At 52.2% G+C, this 24,167-nt stretch overlaps 1 protein-coding gene and 1 pseudogene across 2 annotated transcripts in view; both read left to right on the top strand.

The window, feature by feature from the left end:
* Window positions 1–24,167, top strand: part of ZFYVE26 (zinc finger FYVE-type containing 26) — a 269,476-nt gene that overhangs the window by 126,660 nt on the left and 118,649 nt on the right. The window lies entirely within an intron of this gene.
* Window positions 3,362–3,475, top strand: LOC142258655 (U6 spliceosomal RNA; annotated as a pseudogene).

Genomic DNA, 24,167 nt, shown 5'->3' with positions numbered 1-24,167 from the left:
ATTTTCCAGAGCCCAGGGCAGAAGCACAATTCCTCAGCCCCTCTTTGCAGGCTCTGAGTTGAACATTGCACTGTGTGACCGGACGGCAGGCTGACTCTATTTTCACTGCCTGGACTGAAGCAGTGTTTAACCCCTTAACGACCCATGACGTACTAGATACGTCATGGATCGTGTTCCGGTAAGCCCCGCCCCCTGCCACCGGCGGGCGGCGGCGATCGGCGCACATATCAGCTGTTATCAACAGCTGATATGTGTGCCTGCTAGCCGCGGGTGGAATCGCTTCCACCCGCGGCCATTAACCCCTTATATTTCGCTGCCAAAGTCTTGGCAGCGATATGTATATGGGCGCCGCCATGACAGTGACTTACCCCGCCCCCGCCGGAAGTCACGTGACATGATCACGTGACTTTCGGCGGTTGCCATGGTAGCACAGGGTCATGTGATGACGCCTGTGGCTAACATGAGTCACTTCCTCTCAATGCCGGAATACAGCCGGCATTGAAAGTGAAGCAGCAAATCTGCAGTTCTCAGCTCTGTAGCTGAGATCTGCAGATTGTGCAAAGCGATCGGATTGCTGATCGCAATAGCCCTCTAGGGGGACTAATAAAATAAAAAAAAAGTAAAAAAAAGTTTTAAATTAAAAAAAAAATAAAAAAACCTAAAAGTTCAAATCACCCCCCTTTCACCCCATTGAAAATTAAAGGGTTAAAAAAATAAAAAATATACACATATTTGGTATCGCCGCGTTCAGAAATGCCCGATCTATCAAAATATAAAATCAATGAATCTGATCAGTAAACGGCGTAGCGGCAAAAAAATTCCAAACGCCAAAATTACGTTTTTTGGTCGCCGCAAATTTTGCACAAAATGCAATAACAGGCGATCAAAACGTAGCATCTGCGCAAAAATGGTACCGTTAAGAACGTCAGGTCAAGACGCAAAAAATAAGCAATCACTGAGCCTCAGATCCTGAAAAATGAGAACGCTACGGGTTTTGGAAAATGGCGCAAAACGTGCGCCACGTTTTTCGGACAAGCTTGTGAATTTTTTTTAACCCCTTAGATACAAGTAAACCTATACATGTTTGGTGTCTATAAACTCGCACCGACCTGAGGCATCATACCCACACATCAGTTTTACCATATAGTGAACACTGTGAATAAAATATCCCAAAAACTATTGTACAATCCCACTTTTTTTGCAATTTTTCCGCACTTGGAATTTTTTTGCCATTTTCCAGTACACTATATGGTAAAACTTATGGTTTCATTTAAAAGTACAACTCGTCCCGCAAAAAACAAGCCCTCATATGGCAAGATTGATGGAAAAATAAAAAAGTTACGCCTCTCGGAAGAAGGGGAGCAAAAAACAAAAACGCAAAAACGGAAAGTGCCCGGGGGCTGAAGGGGTTAAGGTGAGATTCCCCCTGACTGGTTTCCCAGACAAAGGGAGAAAAGACGATGCAGAAAGTCCCTTGCTGATTGCAAGGAGGAGAGCCCCAGTGATCCTGAACGCACAGTGTTAATTCTTTCCATAGCTGCGTGCTGGCTGGAGGAGGGGGTAATCCCTCACTGTTGGCAGAGAATCCTGCACAGATAATTTACCGGTGGCGGGGGGAGGGCCCAGAGCTCAGGAAGTCACACTGTTTATTTGCTCCTTTTATTTGCTCCAGCTGCGTGCTCTGATTGCAGAAAGCTGGCAGAGATTATCTTCCTGTGACAAGCTGTGTGCTGACTGGATGGAAATGTCACAAAAGCTCCCTTCCTGCCGTGTTTTTTTTTTTTTTTGCTACCGACAGCAGGGGGGCACACTGACTTATTCTTGGCGCTCTTTTAGCGCTAAGCCCCGCCCCCGCGGCCGCGATAAGCTCCTTCCCCCCCCGAAAAGCGTGCGAAGATCTCCACACAGAGGTAACAGCTTGAATCAGAGCTTACTCCTTCCTGAGGACGCAGGGCCATCGTCTGATTCTGGTGAGGTGCTTGCTTCACTTGTAGCACTGCTGAGCATTGCTCCCCCTCCTGGCATACTCCTATTAGGAACATGCAGAATTCTAAAGGCACTGAGAGTGCTAAGGCTCACATAGTCTATTATTCAGCCGGCACTGCCTGCCACGCTGAGCTACCACGTAAACACACCTCTTCTCTCTGTGAGTCCTATGCCCCTATAGTCCCCCAAGACACCCCCCCCCCCCCCGCCACCACCGCCTCAACCATCAGCCCAGAGCCTAGGGCTCCCAGCCCACCGGAACGGGCACAGTTTCTGTCCCAATCCATGGAAAAACTGTCGCCGAACCTGGTTCTGGCTATGCAATGTCGTCCTCCACACCCTTCTGGGCCCCTGGACGGAACGCAGCCTGAGGATACCCCTATGGAGGATTTTTCTGAGGTAATCCGGGCACATGCTTCACCGGTTGCAGGGTTCAGGAAAAGAGCCGGCTGGGTGTCTCCAGCACTCTCTCATGACCCCCATGACTCTCCCTCGGGAGCACACAGGGCAGGCTCTCCCACACGCTCCACGGCTTCTGAAGAGCTGGAGGAGGGAGAATGCTGTTTGTACCAGGAGGATTGCTTGGTTTTATCCTCCCCAAATGATCAAACTGCAATAGACTCCCTTATAGCAGCAATCAACCAAACTCTGCATGTGGAGGATCCCCCATCCACTACCACTGACCATGCGGTCTCCTTTAAGAGGGCAAGGAAACCCCAAACGGTTTTCGCTGATCACCCAGAGTTTCAGGATATCCTCACAAAGCAAAGGGAGAAGCCTGACAGGTGCTTCGGTAACCGAAAACTCATGGAGTCCCGGTACCCTTTTGCCTCACCTACCCCTAAGGGCTGGGCCGATCCGCCCTCGGTCAACCCCCCCCGGTCTCCCGCCTTACCACAAAGACGCTCCTGTCTTTACCCGATGGTTCCTCCATCAAGGACCCGACAGACAGACAGGTGGAGCACCTCGCCCGCTCTGCTTTTGAGGCTGCGGGTTCCTCCCTCTCGCCCTCCTTTGCCTCTGTGTGGGTCGCAAAGGCGATCTCGGTCTGGGCAGAATCCCTTAACACTTCGCTTGAGGAATCCCAGTTCCCTCATACCTTCACAGAGGTAACAGCTCAAAATTGCCGCTGCAGCGGAGTACCTCATGCAGGCCTCCATGGACGCTGCTACGTGCGCAGCATTTGCCGCCTCAAATACCATAGCCATCCGTAGAGCTCTCTGGCTCTGACAATGGCGAGCGGACTCTGCCTCCAAGAAGTCTCTCTCACGGGCCTTCCCTTTTTTCCAGACTGTTTGGCGAACGTCTGGAGAAGCTCATTTCTGACGCCACGAGAGGAAAGTGTACCTCCTTCCCCCAGCTGAAGTCAAGGACTGTGCTAGCTTCGGCAGCACATATGCTCAAAGGCAGAGCTACACAGAAGATTAGCATGGCCCCTGCACAGCAGGCCAAGGATGACATGGAAATTCGTGTAACATTCAACATTTCTTTGTCGCTCCATTGGGAGACCCAGACAATTGGGTGTATAGCTTCTGCCTCCGGAGGCCACACAAAGTATTACACTTTAAAAAGTGTAACCCCTCCCCTCTGCCTATACACCCTCCCGTGCATCACGGGCTCCTGAGTTTTATGCTTTGTGTGGAAGGAGGCACACATCCACTCATGCATTCTCATATTAGTTATATCGGTTGGAAGAAAAGAGGGCCCCCACGGGGCCCCCGGCATGTTCCCTTCTCACCCCACTATGTCGGCGGTGTTGTTAAGGTTGAGGTACCCATTGCGGGTACAAAGGCCGGAGCCTCATGCCGTTTTCCTTCACCATCCCTTAGTTGTTCTGGGAGAAGTGGGATCCTGACCGGTCGTCCATTCACTGGGACCGGGCTCCCTCCGCAGCCCCTGTGGGAATCTGCTGGACAGGAGTTTATTCATCCTCAGGGACCGGGCCCTGCATCTATAAGGTACTCTGTGTCCCCATTGGGGACTGTGCATGGAGCGCCTTCTTCCCGGACGCTGCAGCAGCTGCTGATTTGTGAAGACCGGCGGACTTCCGCGCCTGCTTGTCGGCCGCGGTCTTAAATTTAGTCCCCGGCTTCATCGCGGCCTAGTAGCAAAAATCCCGCCCCCGGGCCTGCCTGTCAGGGGTAAGGGCGAGACGGCTGGCCTGACGTCGGCTGTGAGGGCCGGAGCATCCTGTATGTTTCCTCCCCCCTCACTGATCACTGTGGGGACCCCAGATTCCCGCACTTTTCTAGCACCGCCCACGGCTCCACTCCTCCCCTGAGAGCTCCGGCAGCCATGTTTTTGGCATTCTGCCGGTGGAGGATTATCAGAGAAGAGCTCTGCAGCTCTGGGAGACCTAAGGCAGGGAATCTGAAGGACACACACTCCGCTTTTTAGCGGTCGGTCAGCCACACCGGTCACCCGGTGCTGGTCCCCCCCAGGGTGCCGGAATAGATACGTATTTATATACATATTTCTGTTCGGTCGGGCTGTATACCCCTTCCCATATACCCTCAGTGATCACTCTCCTAGGAGACAACAGCATGTCGTCCACAAGGAGCAAAGGTGCTAAGGCACAGGGTTTTTTTTGCGACCTGTACCTCTTGTGCGGCTATGTTACCTGCGGGTTCCACCTACCCTCACTGTGAGCAATGCTCGACCCCTGTTTCGCTTGCTCAGCCGGAGCCTCGGTCACTAGTGGGCCCCTCGGCTCATGTAGACCCCCCTGCTCCCCCTGTCCAGGCGGCAGGGACAGAGTTTGCTCCGTTTGCTGAGAAACTCTCGGAGTCACTTTCACAATCCATGGCTCAGTCTATGGACAAATGGTCTGCCAGGCTGCTAGAAGCTTTGCAGTCCAGACCGGTCCTTACACAGGCCCCGGTCCCCGTTAGCTCGTCGCCTCCAGGCCCCTCTCGGTCCGCGCCGCAGCGCGCTCCCAGGTTGGGCCCTAGGTCTCACGTGGAGGACCCCTGCCCGGACCTCAGTCCCAGACCGACTAAGCGGGCACGCTGGGAATCTTCCCCGACTTCTTCACGCTGCTCGGGTTCCCAGCTCGAGGACTCTCTGGAGGACGAGGCGGACGTCGCAGCTCAGGGCTCTGAACCTGACGTTGCCCTCAATCTTGATACACCTGAAGGGGACGCCTTATTAAATGATCTTATCTCGTCCATCAACCAGGTGTTAGATCTGTCTCCCCCGCCTCCACCTGTAGAGGAGTCGGCTTCTCAGCAGGAGAAACACCAGTTTCGGTTCCCCAAACGTACACGGAGTGCGTTTTTTCGATCACTCTAACTTCAGAGATGCTGTCCAGAAGCCTAGAGCGGTCCCGGACAAGCGCTTTACTAAGCGCCTCACTGACACGCGCACGCGTTACCCCTTCCCCTCTGACGCAGTTAAGGGTTGGGCTCAGTGTCCCAAGGTGGATCCTCCAGTCTCTAGATTAGCGGCTAGATCTGTGGTATCGGTGGCAGATGGCTCATCGCTAAAGGATGCCACTGACAGGCAGATAGAGCTCCTGGTGAAATCCATCTATGAAGCCACGGGCGCGTCTTTTGCCCCGGCCTTTGCAGCCGTGTGGGCACTACAAGCTATCTCAGCTTGTCTGGCTGAGATTAATGCGGTTACACGTAATTCTGCTCCGCAGTTTGCGTCTTTGACCTCTCAGGCGTCAGCTTTTTCTTCCTACGCCATGAACGCGGTGGCATCCGCTAATTCTGTGGCAGTCCGCAGGGCCATGTGGCTGCGCGAATGGAAGGCAGACTCGGCCTCCAAGAGGTTCTTAACCGGTTTGCCGTTTGCTGGCGAACGCTTGTTTGGCGAACGATTGGATGAGATTATTAAGGAATCCAAGGGAAAGGACTCCTCCTTACCCCAGTCCAAACCGAAGAGACCTCAGCAACGGAAAATACAATCGAGGTTTCGGTCCTTTCGTCCCTCCGCCAAGTCCCAATCCGCTTCGTCCAGCAGACCGGAGAAAGGCCAGAGGAACTCCTATGCGTGGCGGTCTAAGTCACGCCCCCAAAAGGCCGCCGGAGGCGCTGCCTCCAAGGCGGCCTCATGACTCTCGGCATCCCCGAACTGCATCCTCGGTCGGTGGCAGGCTCTCCCGCTTTTGCGACGCCTGGTGGCCACATGTTCAAGACCGATGGTTGAGAGACATTCTGTCTCACGGTTACAGGATAGAGTTCAGCTCTCGTCCTCAGACTCGTTTCTTCAGAACCTCTCCGACCCCCGCTCGGGCCGACGCACTTTTTCAGGCAGTGGTCACTCTGAAGACAGAGGGAGTTGTGATCCCTGTTCCCCCTCAGGAACATGGTCGCGGCTTTTACTCCAACTTGTTCGTGGTGCCAAAGGAGGACAGATCATTCCGTCCCGTTCTGGACCTCAAACTGCTCAACAGACATGTGAGCACCAGACGGTTTCGGATGGAATCTCTCCGCTCGGTCATCGCCTCGATGTCACAAGGAGACTTCCTAGCATCGATCGACATCAAGGATGCTTATCTCCATGTGCCGATCGCACCCGAACATCAACACTTCTTGCGTTTCGTCATCGGTGACGAACACCTTCAGTTCGTGGCATTGCCTTTCGGCCTGGCGACAGCCCCACGGGTTTTCACCAAAGTCATGGCATCCGTTGTGGCGGTCCTACACTCTCAGGGCCACTCGGTGATTCCCTACTTAGACGATCTCCTAGTCAGGGCACCTTCTCGGGTGGCGTGTCAACACAGCCTTACAGTCGCTCTGGCGACTCTCCAGCAGTTCGGGTGGATCATCAACTTCCCAAAATCCCAGTTGACACCGACCCAATCACTGACTTACCTCGGGATGGAGTTTCATACACAGTCAGCGGTAGTCAAGCTACCGCTGGACAAACAGCTTTCCCTGCAGGCAGGGGTGCAATCTCTTCTTCGGGATCAGTCATACCCCTTGAGGCGCCTCATGCACTTCCTGGGGAAGGTGGTGGCAGCGATGGAGGCAGTGCCGTTCGCGCAATTCCATCTGCGGCCACTCCAATGGGACATTCTCCGCAAATGGGACAGGAGGTCGACTTCCCTCGACAGGAACGTCTCTCTGTCCCTTGCAACCAAGACGTCTCTTCAGTGGTGGCTCCTTCCCAATTCTCTATCGCAAGGAAGATCCTTCCTACCCCCAACCTGGGCTGTGGTCACCACGGACGTGAGCCTGTCAGGGTGGGGAGCGGTTTTCCTCCACCACAGGGCTCAGGGAATCTGGACTCCGGTAGAGTCCTCCCTTCAGATCAATGTTCTGGAGATAAGGGCAGTGTATCTAGCCCTGTTGGCCTTCCATCGGTGGCTGGAGGGCAGACAGATCCGTATACAGTCGGACAACGCCACTGCCGTCGCATACATCAACCATCAGGGCGGCACGCGCAGTCGTCAGGCCTTCCAGGAAGTCAGGCAGATTCTGCAGTGGGTGGAAGCCACAGCCTCCACGATCTCCGCAGTTTACATCCCGGGCGTAGAAAACTGGGAAGCAGATTTTCTCAGTAGTCAGGGCATGGACGCGGGGGAATGGTCTCTGCACCCAGACGTGTTTCGAGAGATCTGTCGCCGCTGGGGAACGCCTGACGTCGATCTCATGGCGTCACGACACAACAACAAGGTCCCGGCCTTCATGGCACGGTCTCAGGATCACAGAGCTCTGGCGGCGGACGCATTAGTCCAGGATTGGTCGCAGTTTCGACTGCCTTATGTATTTCCTCCTCTGGCGATGCTGCCCAGAGTGTTACGCAAGATCAGGTCCGACTGTCGTCGCGCCATTCTCGTCGCTCCAGATTGGCCGAGGCGATCGTGGTACCCGGATCTGTGGCATCTCACGGTGGGTCAACCGTGGGCGCTTCCAGACCGCCCAGACTTGCTGTCACAAGGGCCATTTTTCCATCTGAATTCTGTGGCCCTCAACCTGACTGTGTGGCCATTGAGTCCTGGCTCCTAGCGTCTTCAGGATTACATCACTCCGAAGAGTGTCGGAGCTTGCGGCGCGGTCATGCAAAGCCCCCTTCCTGGTTTTTCACCAGGATAAGGTGGTTCTGCGTCCTGTCCCGGAATTTCTCCCTAAGGTGGTATCCCCTTTTCATCTCAATCAGGATATCTCCTTACCTTCATTTTGCCCTAATCCAATTCACCAATGTGAAAAGGATTTGCACTCTTTGGATCTGGTGAGAGCACTCCGGTTCTACGTGTCTCGCACGGCGCCCCTGCGTCGTTCAGATGCGCTCTTTGTCCTTGTCGCTGGCCAGCGTAAGAGTTCGCAGGCTTCCAAGTCAACCTTGGCTCGGTGGATCAAGGAACCGATTCTTGAAGCCTACCGTTCTTCTGGGCTTCCGCTTCCTTCAGGGCTAAAAGCCCATTCTACCAGAGCCGTGGGTGCGTCCTGGGCATTGCGGCACCGGGCTACGGCTCAACAGGTGTGTCAGGCAGCTACCTGGTCTAGTCTGCACACTTTCACGGAACACTATCAGGTGCATACTTATGCTTCGGCAGACGCCAGTCTAGGTAGGCGAGTCCTTCAGGCGGTGGTTGCCCACCTGTAAGAGGGGGCCGTTTCGGCTCTTTTTATCGAGGTATTCTTTTACCCACCCAGCGACTGCTTTTGGACGTCCCAATTGTCTGGGTCTCCCAATGGAGCGACAAAGAAGGGAATTTTGTTTACTTACCGTAAATTCCTTTTCTTCTAGCTCCTATTGGGAGACCCAGCACCCGCCCCTGTGCCCTTCGGGCTGGTTGTTCTTTTGTGTACACATGTTGTTCATGTTGAATTGTTCTTTTGGTTCATGGTTCGGTTCTCCGAACATCCTTCGGATTGAATTTACCTTTGACCAATTTATAAGTTCCTCCTTCCTGCTTTTGCACCAAAACTGAGGAGCCCGTGATGCACGGGAGGGTGTATAGGCAGAGGGGAGGGGTTACACTTTTTAAAGTGTAATACTTTGTGTGGCCTCCGGAGGCAGAAGCTATACACCCAATTGTCTGGGTCTCCCAATAGGAGCTAGAAGAAAAGGAATTTACGGTAAGTAAACAAAATTCCCTTCTTTACCTTCACCAGACGTCCACAGTCCTCGTTCCGCTACTTCGGAACTCATTGGTTGGTCGACATCCCGTGCTGTCCCCGCCGCGGACTACGCAGGGACCGACCTTCTCAGCTCTCCCCGAAACCCACTTCGTCATGGCAGCCTAGACCGAAACAGTCCAGAACTAGGGAGACTCGTCCATGACGTTATCTCCCCTCATGACTCCGTCGGCGCCCCGGACGACACACTCATTGTAGGAGGTCGACTGTGGCTCTTTTCAACACATCTGGGCTGCCGCCTCAGACGACAAATGGGTGCGAGACCTTGTGTCTTCCAGTTACCAGGACCCGAGTCGGTTCTTTCTCTCAAACCTCCCAAAGACTCGAAAACGACGCAAAGCTTTTTTTCACTGCAATCCACTCGCTACAAACAGCAGGAGTGATAATACCTGTCCCGGACGACGTGAAGTTCAAGGGTTTTTATTCCAACCTCTTTGTGGTCCCCAAAAAGGATGGGTCAGTTCGACCCATCCTGGACCTCAAACATCTGAACAACCATGTGCACGTACGGAGATTCAGAATGGAGTCCCTAAGGTCCATTATTGCATCCATGGTTGAAGGGGAATTCCTCGCCTTAGTCATCAAGGCCCCCTCCTTCCGCGACTGCTCAAGCAGCGTACAGATCACTGTGGACACCCTATCCCGCTTAGTGTGGCTAGTGAATCTAGACAAATCATCCCTGATCCCATCACGATCCTTCACCTTCCTAGGCATGTCCCTGGACACCCGTCGGGGCTTGATCTATCTCCCCCTGGTCAAGGCGATCGCTCTTCAACGAGCAGTACGCTGCCTTCTAGGTCCTCCGTCTCGCTCCAATCGATTCAGCATGAAGGTGCTCGGCAGGATGGTGGTGAAGCAGTACCCTTTGCTCAGCTGCACCTCTGCCCACTGCAGCTAGCCCTTCTAGCGGCCTGGGACAAGAGCCCCTTCTCCCCGGACAGACATCTTCACCTGACGCCTTCAGTCAGGTATGCACTCCGCTGGTGGCTTCGGTCCTCATCACTATTGAAGGGGAGATCTTTTTCTCCCAGCGAACTGGCTGGTCCTGACCACGGACGCCAGCCTCCTAGGCTGGGGAGCAGTGTACCGGCACCACACTGCTCAAGGACGTTGGATGCCGCAGGAGTCTTCCCTACCCATAAACATCCTGGAAATCTGCGCAATCTTCCTCGCGCTCAGGGCATTCTGCCCTCTGCTAGCAGGTCATCAGATTCGAGTCCAATCGGACTATGCGACAGCTGTAACCTACATCAATCGCCAAGGGGTATACCTGCAGCAAGGCAGCTTATCTCGAGGCCCACAGGATCCTCAGCTGGGCCGAATCGACAGGGTCAGTGATATCAGCGGTACACATACCGGGAGTAGAGAACTGGCAGCAGACTTTCTAAGTCGCCAAGGCCTGGCTGCCGGAGAGTGCTCTCTCCACCCAGAAGTGTTCCTACACATCTGCACTCGCTGGGGTACACCAGACGTGGATCTAATGGCCTCAAGGTTGAACGCAAAGGTACCCGCGTTCATAGCCAGGTCACGCGATCCGCAGTCCATCGGCGCGGATGCTCTAGTCTGCTCCTGGCTCCACTTCCGCCTGCCTTACATATTTCCACTTCTACCCCTGCTGCCGCAGGTAATCAGGAAGATCAAGGCAGAGGGAGTCCCGGTGATACTGATAGCACCGGACTGGCCCAGGCACGCCTGGTATGCCAAATTAGTACAAATGCTCAGACGTACCGTGGCGCCTTCCAGACATCCCAGACTTGCTGACCCAAGGGCCCATTTCCCATCAGAACTCCAGAGCCCTGAAGCTGACGGCATGGCCATTGAGACCTGGGTATTAACAAAAGCAGGATTCTCCCCCGCGGTTATCTCCACCATGATCAGCGCCCGAAAGCCTGCTTCATCCCGCATTTACCACCGTACGTGGAAAATCTTCCTTTCATGGTGCAGGGAAACTAACATGCAGCCTCTGCCTCTGGCCATCCCCAGAATTCTCGATTTTCTGCAGGTTGGCTCTCAGTTCCCTTTTAAAGGGCAGGTCTCAGCGCTCTCAATCTTCTACCAATGCCGCCTGGCTCAAAAAACGCAGGTCAAGACCTTCCTCCAGGGCGTTTCCCATCTAGTTCCCCCGTACAAACGGCCGCTGGAACCATGGGACCTAAATCTCGTTCTGGATGGTTTCCAGAGGTCCCCCTTTGAACCTCTCAAGGAATCCTCCCTTGCTTTTCTGTCCTGGAAGGTAACATTCTTAGTGGCAATTACGTCCATCAGACGGGTTTCGGAGCTGGCAGCACTCTCTTGCCGCGAACCTTTTCTGATCTTTCACCAGGACAAGGTGGTTCTGCACCCCCTTCAAGATTTTCTTCCAAATGTCCTACCCTGTTACATTTGAACGAGGACATTGTTCTGCCTTCCTTTTGTCCACACCCAGTTCATAGGGTGGAAAGGTCTCTGCATTCGTTAGACCTCGTCAGAGCTCTCAGATATTACATATCCAGGACAGCCCCTTTTAGGAAAACGGACTTTGTTCGTCATTCCTGAGGGGCCTAAGAAGGGACAGGCAGCTTCAAAGGCGACTCTGGCTCGCTGGATTCGCTCTGCGATCCAGGAAGTCTACCGCTTGCAACTCAAGCCCATTCCTAGTGGGCTACGGGCTCATTCCACGCGAGCAGTTGGCGCTTCGTGGGCCATTTGGCATCAGGCTTCAGTGGAACAGGTGTGTAAGGCTGCGACCTGGTCTAGCCTACATACGTTTTCAAAGTATTACAGAGTCCATACCCAGGTTTCAGCTGAGGCAAATCTGGGTAGGAAAGTTCTGCAAACGGCAGTAGAGCACCTCTCTCAGTAGGTGCTCCAGGCTGTCTGGGACTGGTTCCTAGTCCTTGGGTTGCGTTGTCTTGTTTTTATTTTTCCAACCCATTGACTGCTTTAGGACGTCCCATGGTCCTGTGTCCCCCCAATGAGGCGTCAGAGAAAAACGGATTTTTGTGTACTCACCGTAAAATCGTTTTCTCTTAGCCATCATTGGGGGACACAGCACCCACCCTGTTGCCCTGTTGGGCCTTGGTTCTCTCAGTACCTCATTTGATTATGACTTTTTTTTTTTTTTCTCTCATGTTCCTCTGTTGAGGTAAGTTTTTACTGACTTTTTCTCCTACTGCTTGTGTACTAAAACTGAGGTTACCTGTCCCGGCCAGGGGGTGTATACTGCAGAGGAGGAGCTATGCTTTTGCATCTACTTAGTGTCCTCCCATGGATAGGCAGCATAACACCCATGGTCCTGTGTCCCCCAATGATGGCTAAGAGAAAACGATTTTACGGTGAGTACACAAAAATCCGTTTTTTTCTTCTCAAAATCTGTGGATGTCCAACAGCACCATCAGCACAGAACAGGCAGCTGATAATGGGACACAGCTACAACAATTTACTGTTTGGACAGAAGTGGTTTTTGCAGAAGAATTGTGGTTTAAAAAAAATAAATAAAAAGCAAACCCTAACAACGACCCTAAACAATAGCATTTAACAAAAGGAGTCTGGTAAGGGATGACTTGGCATCCACTGAACCCTGATCGCAAAGTCATCCAGTCTGTAGGGAGTTACATGAAGGGACCAAAGGATTGGCACAAGCCTCATACACAGAAGATCTGCGGCTAGTTCTCAGAGATGTTTGGAGCAATCACCCCACCAAGTTACTACAAAAACAGTGTACGAGTGTATGTAGAAGAAGACAAAGGGCAGTTACCAAATATTAAGAAGATTTTGATTCATTAAAGGGGTTATCCGGCTTATTTTGAGTTTTTTTTTTTTCATTATTACCCTATTGGGCTACATAGGGGCAGGTAAGTAGCTAGAGACCACTTACCTGCCCTGCTGTCAGCCCCTCACCCCAGTCTGAGTGGTCATGTGACCGCTCCTGCCGCGATTTTGCTGCTTCCGGTCATTTCATGTCAACATGGGCAGGACCATGTTGACATGCAAATCTGGAACAGCATGTTGCCGCCCTGCTGGGCTGGTACAGTGCGTGAGTCCCCGCCCCCTTCCCTGCACCCTCCCACACATTCTCCACAACCTCCCACACACTCCGTAGTCTCCCTCCCCCGCCTCCTGTGCCCAGCTACGTGCGCTCTGAATTCCAGCCAATTCGGTGTCCAGTTGAATAAGGCAAGGAAAAAGAAAGTTGCCCACTTGCTTTCAGATACACTGTCAGCGCTGTATCCCCTGCGCTTTATCATGTTTACTGCGTGACGCCCTGGGAACTGTCTTCCCTCCCCCCCCCCCCCCCCCCTCCCCCGTGCACGCTGTCTGTGTCATCATGTGTCATTTGTGTCTATGCATCAGTCTGTGTCCCGCGCCAGCCCTGCGGCTGCTCGCACTGCAGCGTGTCAGGGTTTGCCCCCCTCTGCAGTGCATCAGCAGCTTCTTACCCTGCAGTGCTGGCAGCCGCGGGGATGACTAGCGCTGCTGTTGGGAGGTTAGATGACAAAATTACCTGCTGTGACGATCTCCTCCTCTGCCGACGTCACCGCTGTCACTGCCTTCTATGCCCGCTGTGTTCTCAGCAGTATCGCGAGAGCCCGTGACGTCACTGCTAGTGACAGTGGTGACGTCAGGAGTGCAGGAGATTGTCACAGCAGGTAATGATCTCATCTAACCTCCTGACAGCAGCGCTCGGCATCCCCTGCAGTGACCTGGGCTGACCTATTGATGTTAGCTCAGGTCACTGCACTGCTCTCCCAGCCAATGGGGAACATTTTGTTCTTCATTGTCTGGGAGTCTCATTGACTATGGTATAGATCACCGTGGGACCCCCTTATTGGATTGCGCTGGACTCGCATTTGATTGTTCTTTTCAATAAATTGGTTAAAGAGGGAATGTGGGGAGTGTTTTTTCAAATAAAACTTTTTTTGTTGTCTAATTTTTTTATTCTTTCTTTTTTCTTACTGACTGGGTTGGTGATGTCGGGTATCTGATAGACGCGTGACATCACGAACCCCAGGGCTTGATGCCAGGTAACATTACACATCTGGCATCAACCCCATATATTACCCAGTTTGCCACCGCACCAGGGCAACTGGATGAGTTGGGGCAAAGCGCCAGGATTGGCACATCCAATGGATGCGCCACTTTTGGGGCAGCTGTAACCTGCTATTTCTTCGTCGCTCTATTGGGAGACCCAGACGATTGGGGTGTATAGCACTGCCTCCGGAGGCCACACAAAGCAATTACACTAAAAAGTGTAAGGCCCCTCCCCTTCTGGCTATACACCCCCAGTGGGATCACTGGCTCACCAGTTTTCTGCTTTGTGCGAAGGAGGTCAGACATCCACGCATAGCTCCACTGTTTGTAGTCAGCAGTAGCTGCTGGCTATATCGGATGGAAGAAAAGAGGGCCCATATGGGGCCCCCAGCATGCTCCCTTCTCACCCGCGGTGGTGCTTGTAAGGTTGAGGTACCTATTGCTGGTACAGAGGCTGGAGCCCACATGCTGTTTTCCTTCCACATCCCCTGGAGGGCTCTGTGGAAGTGGGATCTTGCCGGCCCCCAAGCCCTGGGGCCGGGCTCCATCCACAGACCCATAGAACCTGCTGGATTTGGAGCGGGAGTGCCGTTCAGGGACATGGCCCTGCAACTTTCAGGTACTCTGTGTCCCCGGCAGGCACGGACACTCTCAGGGCTTGCTGAGCGTTGTAGTGCGCCGGGGACAGTAGCGCTGTGCGCCGGGGTTAGGTCACTGCAGCTTTGCTGAGTGACGTTTCATGTTGGGAACCACTGCGCCGACCGCTCCTGGAGCGGCGGCGCAGCTGCGACTTGTAGTGCGCCGGGGACTTTGCGCCGACCGCGCTTTTACGGCGGCGGCGCTTCTAACTTTAGCCCCCGGCTTCTGCGGCCTAGTGCCGCTTCGTTCCCGCCCCCACCCTGTCAATCAGGGTAGGGGAGAGACGCTGCTCAATTAACAGCGCCGAGGGCTGGAGCTTTATTTACATGCTCCAGCCCTCTCACTAGGCACAGGGGGAAGCAGACTTCCCGCTCTTCGTCTGTATACGCCCAGGGCCCGCCCCCCCTCTCCACAAGGACGCCGGCAGCCATTACACATGCGGCTGGCTGGGGAAAGGCAGCAGGCTCTGGGAGACCCAGACTAGAGGGATTTCTGGCGTCCACACACCGCTCCTAAGCGGGTGGTAAGCAGCACAGTAGTGCTGGCCCCTCTAGTGCCTCAGTGTTATATTAGTGTACTTTTTTCTTGGTACCATATATATATATATATATATATATATATATTTATATAGTGCACTGTAAGGTCGCTTCTTGGCTGAACACCCTGTACTGCTCTGAGGAGGCAGCAACATGTCATCCGCAAAACGCAAGGGTGCCAAGGCACAGGCTGTGTACACTGTTTGTACTGCATGTGGGGCTGATCTACCGGCAGGCTCCAAAGACTCACATTGTATGCAATGTTCAGTCCCAGTGGCACTCCGTCAGCCAGAGCCTAATGTGGTGGTAGCCCAGGCAGAGACGCCTGTGAACCCTGCCCCGGTGACGGGGACAGACTTTGCAGTCTTTGCTGACAAAATGTCTGTGACTATGTTAAAAATACTGGAGACCTTGCAGTCCAGGCCAGTTACTCAGACCATGGACACTGCTGTGTCTATGCTCTCCGGTCCCCCTCAGTTGGAACTAATCCGTACTTCAAGGGGGTCTCAAGCATCACAGGCTGAAGTCTCTGACTCAGATGACAGTCCCAGGCAGCCTAAGCGGGCTCGCTGGGAAAGACCCTCCACGTCATCACACTGCTCAGGGTCTCAGCGAGAAGAGTCTCTCTGTGATGAGACTGAGGACGGTGATCAGGATTCTAATCCTGAGGCTCCTTTCAATCTGGATGCCCCTGATGGTGACGCCATGGTTAATGACCTTATATCGGCAATTAATAGGCTGTTGGATATTTCTCCCCCAGCCCCTTCTGCAGAGGAGGCAGCTGCACAGCAGGAGAAGTTCCATTTCCTATATCCCAAGCGTAAATTAAGTGCTTTTTTGGACCACTCTGACTTCAGAGAATCGATCCAGAAACACGACGCTCATCCAGACAAGCGTTTCTCTAAACGTTCTAAGGATACCCGTTATCCTTTTCCCTCTGAGGTGGCCAAACGCTGGACCCAGTGTCCAAAGGTGGATCCCCCAATTTCCAAGCTTGCGGCTAGATCCATAGTCGCAGTAGAGGATGGCGCTTCACTTAAAGATGCCAACGACAGACAGATGGACCTTTGGTTGAAATCTGTCTATGAATCTATCGGCGCGTCGTTTGCTCCAGCATTCGCGGCCGTGTGGGCACTCCAAGCTATTTCAGCTGGTTTAGCACAGGTGGATGCTTTCATACATCCAGCAGTGCCGCAAGTGGCGTCCCTAACTTCGCAAATGTCTGCGTTTGCGACCTATGCTATCAATGCTGTCCTAGAATCTACGAGCCGTACCGCTATGGCGTCCGCCAATTCTGTGGTTTTGCGCAGAGCCTTGTGGTTAAAGGACTGGAAAGCAGATGCTGGTTCCAAAAAATGCTTAACCAGCTTGCCATTATCTAGAGACAGACTGTTTGGTGAGCCATTGGCTGAAATCATAAAACAGTCCAAGGGTAAGGACTCTTCCTTACCACAGCCCAGAGCAAGTAAACCTCAACAGAAAAAGTGGCAGTCGAGGTTTCGGTCCTTTCGAGGCTCGGGCAAGGCCCAATTCTCCTCGTCCAAAAGGACTCAGAAAGAACAAGGGAGCTCAGATTCCTGGCGGGCTCACTCACGCCCCAGGAAAACAAATGGAGGAACCGCTTCCAAAGCGGCTACCTCATGACTTTCGGCCTCCTCCCTCCGCATCCTCGGTCGGTGGCAGGCTCTCCCGCTTTTGCGACATTTGGCTGTCACAGGTCAAAGACCGGTGGGTAACAGACATTCTGTCTCGCGGGTACAGAATCGAGTTCAGTTCTCGGCCTCCACTTCGGTTCTTCAGAACCTCCCCACACCCCAACCGAGCAGATGCCCTGCTGCAGGCGGTGGACTCTCTAAGAGCAGAAGGAGTCGTGATCCCTGTCCCCCCTCACGAACGGGGGCGAGGATTTTACTCCAATCTCTTTGTGGTTCCAAAAAAGGACGGCTCCTTCCGTCCTGTTCTGGACCTAAAACTGCTCAACAAGCATGTGAACGCCAGGCGGTTCCGGATGGAATCCCTCCGCTCAGTCATTGCCTCAATGTCTCAAGGAGATTTCCTAGCATCAATAGACATCAAAGATGCCTATCTCCACGTGCCGATTGCTACAGAGCACCAATGCTTTCTACGCTTCGTGATAGGAGACGACCATCTTCAGTTCGTAGCTCTGCCATTTGGTCTGGCGACAGCCCCTCGGGTGTTCACCAAGATCATGGCGGCAGTGGTAGCAGTCTTGCACTCTCACGGACACTCTGTGATCCCTTACTTGGACGATCTACTGGTCAAGGCACCCTCTCAAGAGGCATGCCAACACAGCCTGAACGTTGCACTGGAGACTCTCCAGGCGTTCGGGTGGATCATCAACTTCCCAAAGTCAAATCTGTCACCGACCCAATCACTAACGTATCTTGGCATGGAGTTTCATACTCTATCAGCGATAGTGAAGCTTCCGCTGGACAAGCAGCGGTCTCTACAGACTGGGGTGCAGGCTCTCCTTCAAAGTCAGCCGCACTCCTTAAGACGCCTCATGCACTTCCTCGGGAAGATGGTGGCGGCAATAGAGGCGGTTCCGTTTGCGCAGTTTCATCTGCGTCCACTTCAATGGGACATTCTCCGCCAATGGGACGGGAAGTCAACATCCCTGGACAGGAAAGTCTCCCTTTCCCAGACGGCCAAAGACTCTCTGCAGTGGTGGCTTCTTCCCACCTCATTATCACAGGGAAGATCCTTCCTGCCACCGTCTTGGGCGGTGGTCACGACAGATGCGAGTCTGTCAGGGTGGGGAGCAGTTTTTCTCCACCACAGGGCTCAGGGTACGTGGACTCAGCAGGAGTCCAGCCTTCAGATCAATGTTCTGGAAATCAGAGCAGTGTATCTTGCCCTACTAGCCTTCCAGCAGTGGCTGGAAGGAAGGCAGATCCGAATTCAGTCGGACAACTCCACAGCGGTGGCATACATCAACCACCAAGGGGGGACACGCAGTCGGCAAGCCTTCCAGGAAGTCCGGCGGATTCTGATGTGGGTGGAAGCCACGGCCTCCACCATATCCGCGGTTCACATCCCCGGCGTAGAAAACTGGGAAGCAGACTTCCTCAGTCGCCAGGGCATGGACGCAGGGGAATGGTCCCTTCACCCAGACGTGTTTCAGGAAATCTGTCGCCGCTGGGGGGTGCCGGACGTCGACCTAATGGCGTCACGGCACAACAACAAGGTCCCAACCTTCATGGCACGGTCTCGCGATCAAAGAGCGCTGGCGGCAGACGCCCTAGTGCAAGATTGGTCGCAGTTCCGGCTCCCTTATGTGTTTCCACCTCTGGCACTCTTGCCCAGAGTGCTACGCAAGATCAGATCCGATTGCAGCCGCGTCATACTTGTCGCCCCAGACTGGCCGAGGAGGGCGTGGTATCCGGATCTGTGGCAGCTCACGGTCGGCCAACCGTGGGCACTCCCACACCGACCAGACTTACTGTCCCAAGGGCCGTTTTTCCATCGGAATTCTGTGGCCCTGAACCTGACTGTGTGGCCATTGAGTCCTGGATCCTAACGTCTTCAGGATTGTCCCAAGGTGTCGTTGCCACCATGAGACAGGCTAGGAAGCCCACGTCCGCTAAGATCTACCACAGAACGTGGAGGATATTTTTATCCTGGTGCTCTGCTCAGGGAGTGTCTCCCTGGCCATTTGCATTGCCTACCTTTCTTTCTTTCCTGCAATCTGGGTTAGAAAAAGGTTTGTCGCTCGGCTCCCTTAAAGGTCAGGTCTCGGCGCTATCCGTCTTTTTTCAGAGGCGTTTGGCACGCCTTCCTAAGGTGCGCACGTTCCTACAGGGGGTTTGCCATATCGTACCCCCGTACAAGCGGCCGTTAGATCCATGGGATCTGAACAGGGTACTAGTTGCCCTCCAGAAGCCGCCCTTCGAGCCTCTGAAGGAGGTTTCACTTTCTAGACTATCACAGAAAGTGGCTTTTCTGGTAGCGATCACATCTCTTCGGAGAGTGTCTGAGCTGGCAGCACTATCATCCAAGGCTCCCTTCCTGGTCTTCCACCAGGACAAGGTTGTGCTGCGTCCTATTCAGGAGTTTCTCCCGAAGGTGGTATCCTCTTTTCATCTTAATCAGGATATCTCTTTGCCTTCGTTTTGTCCTCATGCAGTTCATCGGTATGAGAAGGATTTACATTTGTTAGATCTGGTGAGAGCACTCAGAATCTACATTTCCCGCACGGCGCCCTTGCGCCGTTCGGATGCACTCTTTGTCCTTGTCGCTGGTAAGCGCAAAGGGTCGCAGGCTTCTAAAGCCACCCTGGCTCGATGGATCAAAGAACCAATTCTTGAAGCCTACCGTTCTGCTGGGCTTCCAGTTCCATCAGGGCTGAAGGCCCATTCTACCAGAGCCGTGGGTGCATCCTGGGCATTACGACACCAGGCTACGGCTCAACAGGTGTGCCAGGCAGCTACCTGGTCGAGTCTGCACACTTTCACCAAACATTATCAGGTGCATACCTATGCTTCGGCGGATGCCAGCCTAGGTAGAAGAGTCCTGCAGGCGGCAGTTGCCTCCATATAGGGGAGGGCTGTCTTGCAGCTCTAACATGAGGTATTTCTTTACCTACCCAGGGACAGCTTTTGGACGTCCCAATCGTCTGGGTCTCCCAATAGAGCGACGAAGAAGAAGGGAATTTTGTTACTTACCGTAAATTCCTTTTCTTCTAGCTCTTATTGGGAGACCCAGCACCCGCCCTGTTGTCCTTCGGGATTGTTGGTTTGTTTGCGGGTACACATGTTGTTCATGTTGAACGGTTTTCAGTTCTCCGATGTTACTCGGAGAGAATTTGTTTAAACCAGTTATTGGCTTTCCTCCTTCTTGCTTTTGCACTAAAACTGGTGAGCCAGTGATCCCACTGGGGGTGTATAGCCAGAAGGGGAGGGGCCTTACACTTTTTAGTGTAATTGCTTTGTGTGGCCTCCGGAGGCAGTGCTATACACCCCAATCGTCTGGGTCTCCCAATAAGAGCTAGAAGAAAAGGAATTTACGGTAAGTAACAAAATTCCCTTCTTTTAGGCTGTTGAGTGTCCAATAACGGTGGACCTCCCTAGTCTGAGAATACCAGACCACAGCTGTCCGCTTTACCTTGGCTGATGATCCAATTTGGGGGGGACCCCACGTTTTTTGTTTTAAATTATTTAATTTTAAATAACAGCGGGGGGTGCCCTCGGTTTTGAATTACCAGCCAAGGTGAAGCTGCCAGCTGTGGTTTGCAGGCTGCAGCTGTCTGCTTTACTTTAGCTGGCTACAAAAGATAGGGGGGATCCCACGTTGTTGTTTTTTTTGTTTATTTTTTGGCTAAATACAAGGCTAAGCACCCTTTAGTGCCACATTAAAGTCACTAAAGGGTACCAGCTTAGAATATGCAGGGGGGTAGGACATTATATAGGCCTTTCTCATCTATTATCTATCTATCCCTCTATCTATCCATTCATTCATTCATTCATTCATTCATTCATTCATCCATCTCTCTATTTATCCCTCTAGCTATCTGTCTCTCTATTTCTCTATCTAGCTGCTTCCTTTTCTTTATTTTTTTTTGCAGTACGCAAAAAATAGGAAGGCACATGGATGACACAAGGACCATATACTGAACGGAACGGATGCCACACAGATGCCAGCTCTGCCCAACACTATGTGAACACACACATTTCTCCCCATTTATGTATAAAATTTGACAAATAATAATTTGTAATAATATAATTATTCATTTATATAGCACTATTAATTCCACAGTGCTTTACATAATTGGCAACACTGTCCCCATTGGGGCTCACAATCTAAATCCCCTATGGCTATGTGCCCACGGGACTCTGTATCTGCAGATTTTTCTGCATCAAAATCCGCAGCTTTCCCCAGGAATCCGCACCTTTTCATAGGTGCGGATTTTGTTGCGGTTTTTGCGGTGTGGTTTTTTTTTTTTTATTCAATTGAATAGGCAAAATCTGCACGAAAATCCGCAACAATAATTGACATGCTGCTGATTTTTCCGCACGATTTCCGCTGCGGAAAAATCCGCAGCATGGGCACAGCATTTCCCAAATGCCATAGAAATGGCTGGGGAGTAGCTGTGCTGCAGATTTCTGGAAAATCCGCAGCTTTTCAGCGAGAAATCCGCGGCAAAATCCGCGCATTTTCCGCAGCGTGGGCACATAGCCTATCCGTTTGTTTTTTGGAGTGTGGGAGGAAACCGGAGGAAACCCACGCAAACATGGGGAGAACATACAAACTCCTTGCAGATGGTGTCCTTAGTGGGACTATAGAACCCAGGACCCCAGCGCTGCAAAGCTGCAGTGCTAACCACTGAGCCAATTTACTCACCTTTCCTCATTTCCCTGCTGCTCCATTTTCTGCAGCGTGCGTCCTGAAGCTCAGTACAGAGGGTGCGATATAGTGACATCATGCACACAGTGCTGAGTCTCAGAGCTCACATAAACAGGGTGAAAGATGGAACAGGGAGCTTATGATTCCTTCTTGTTTTCAACTGTATGTGCATCCAGAATGTTGGTGCCATTGAAAGAGTGATGCTGTGAGGGACGGGTGGCTATTACCAGTGCAGAAATGAACGCCACCTCACGGACTTGCATCATGCTAGTAGTGACATGGGCACGCTGCGATGTTTGACAGCATGACCAAAATATCATGTAGCCCAAGGAAAAAATAGTGGTCAAGGTTTTTCACAAAAATCTGCAGTAATTATATTTTATTGCAGATTATTATTATTATTATTATTTATTATCGCACTATTTCTTGCTTGCTGCTACACAGTGCACATAAGTGAATGCTCACATCACATGCAGCAGACACAGTTGTCGACATTCAGAATGAATGGTCATGTGACCACTCGTATGCAATCTGCATATTCCACGTTCTGAGCCCAATGTGTCACTTCATATAGTGACACATAGCTTGTCCAGGCTTATCCCTCTATGTGCAAATATATATATGTATACACATAACTATATGACACAAAACACGCACGCACACACATGTACCATACATACATGGTGTATATATCTACTATAGACTCACATTGGGTGCTATATATAATCTGCCTTACACAGTATTCATTTATCTATAAGGGGTGAGGAACATGTAGCATCTCTGTGTGTCACCATTGTGCATGTGAGGTGATTGCTGTGTCACAGAGGAGAGGAGCCGGATCTCTGCTCTCACTTATGCTGAGAGGTCAGTGCTGGGCAGAATACTGACAGCCAATGAGTGTGCAGAGGGCGGGCAGGGGGTGTTTCTGGACAGTGAGGCAGGGGGCGGGGCTGGACGGTGAGGCCGGGCAGGGGGCGGGGCTGGACAGCTGGACAGTGAGGCCGGGCGGTGCAAGCTCTGACTGAGGTTTGGCAACCAAGAATACAGGAAGTTATCATGTTTGCTTGGGCTGAATGTAAACAAAGATCTGCAGAGAATAAAAGGTGAATTCAAGAGGAACAAAAGTCAGAAAACCAAAAATTACAATGTAGGGGTGATTTATATGACAATACAGCACAGATTAGCTTACATTTTTTTTTTTTTTTTTGGAGTGTATGTCGGATAACTCCTTTTAACTGTGTGATATAAAAGGATTTTTGTGTACTCACCGTAAAATCTTTCTCTGAGTCTTCATTGGCGGACACAGGACCATGGGTGTATGCTGCTGTCACTAGGAGGCTGACACTAAGTAGACAAAAAAAGTTAGCTCCTCCCTAGCAGTATACACCCCGAGCCGGAGGCGGACTCAGATCAGTTTGGTGCACAAGCAGTAGGAGGAGTACCAGACCAACCATACATAAGACAAGGTAATAACTAAAATAATGTAGCCGTGCGAACAAATGGTCTAGGAACATAGACCACTGAAAACGGCAGGCAAAATGCAATGAAACAACCAAAACCAAGCAGGGAGGGTGCTGTGTCCCCCAATGAAGACTCAGAGAAAGAGATTTTACGGTGAGTACACAAAAATCCTTCTTTCTCTTTCGTTTCATTGGGGGACACAGGACCATGGGACATCCAAAAGCAGTCCCTGAGTGGGAATACGTAAGCACTGCAGATAGGAAGAAAATGGCCTCCCTCGGCGGGCTTGTACAATATCGGAATACTCTTACCTTATTACAGGTGTGCAACTGCCACCTGCAAAACCTTTCTCCCAAGACTGGCATCTGCCGATGCTTTGGTGTGAACATGGTAGAACCTAGTAAAGGTATGCAGGCTAGACCAGGTGGCGGCCTTGCAGACCTGATCGGCCGACGCCTGATGCCTAATCGCCCAAGAGGCACCCACTGCCCGGGTAGAGTGTGCCCTTATTCCCCGCGGCGGATACCTGTCCCTTATCCGATAGGCCTCAGATATGGCGGAACGGATCCATCTGGCAATCGTGGCCCTGGACGCTGACGTACCCCTCTTGGGACTAGAAGGAAAGATGAACAGACCGTCCGACTTACGGAAAGGTGCAGTCCTGGAGACGTAAATTCTGAGGGCGCGCACCAGGTCCAAGGTGTGCAAGGACTTCTCCAGGCTGTGAGAAGGACCAGAACGGAAGGACAATCTCTTTGTTTAGATGGAAAGGTGAGACCACTTTTGGCAGAAAGGAGAGGTCTGGACGGAGAACCGCTTTGTCCTGGTGAAAGACCAAAAAGGGGGAACGACAAGAGAGAGCTTCCAGCTCTGACGTTCTTCGTATAGAAGTGAGGGCAACGAGGAACACCACTTTCCAAGACAGGTGAGAAAGGGAAGAATCTCGTAAGGGCTCGAAGGGAGGACCTTGAAGTGAACCTAGGACTAGATTAAGGTCCCACGGTTCTAGAGGACGACGATTCGGCGGAGCAAGGTGGGCAACTCCCTGGATGAAGGTTTTAATCTGTGGGCGAGAAGCGAG

This window comes from Anomaloglossus baeobatrachus, chromosome 12 (assembly GCF_048569485.1).
Source record: "Anomaloglossus baeobatrachus isolate aAnoBae1 chromosome 12, aAnoBae1.hap1, whole genome shotgun sequence".
Taxonomy (NCBI): Eukaryota; Metazoa; Chordata; class Amphibia; order Anura; family Aromobatidae; genus Anomaloglossus; species Anomaloglossus baeobatrachus.
The sequence above is the reverse complement of the archived record's forward strand: the minus strand, read 5'-3'. Positions and strand labels throughout refer to the sequence as shown.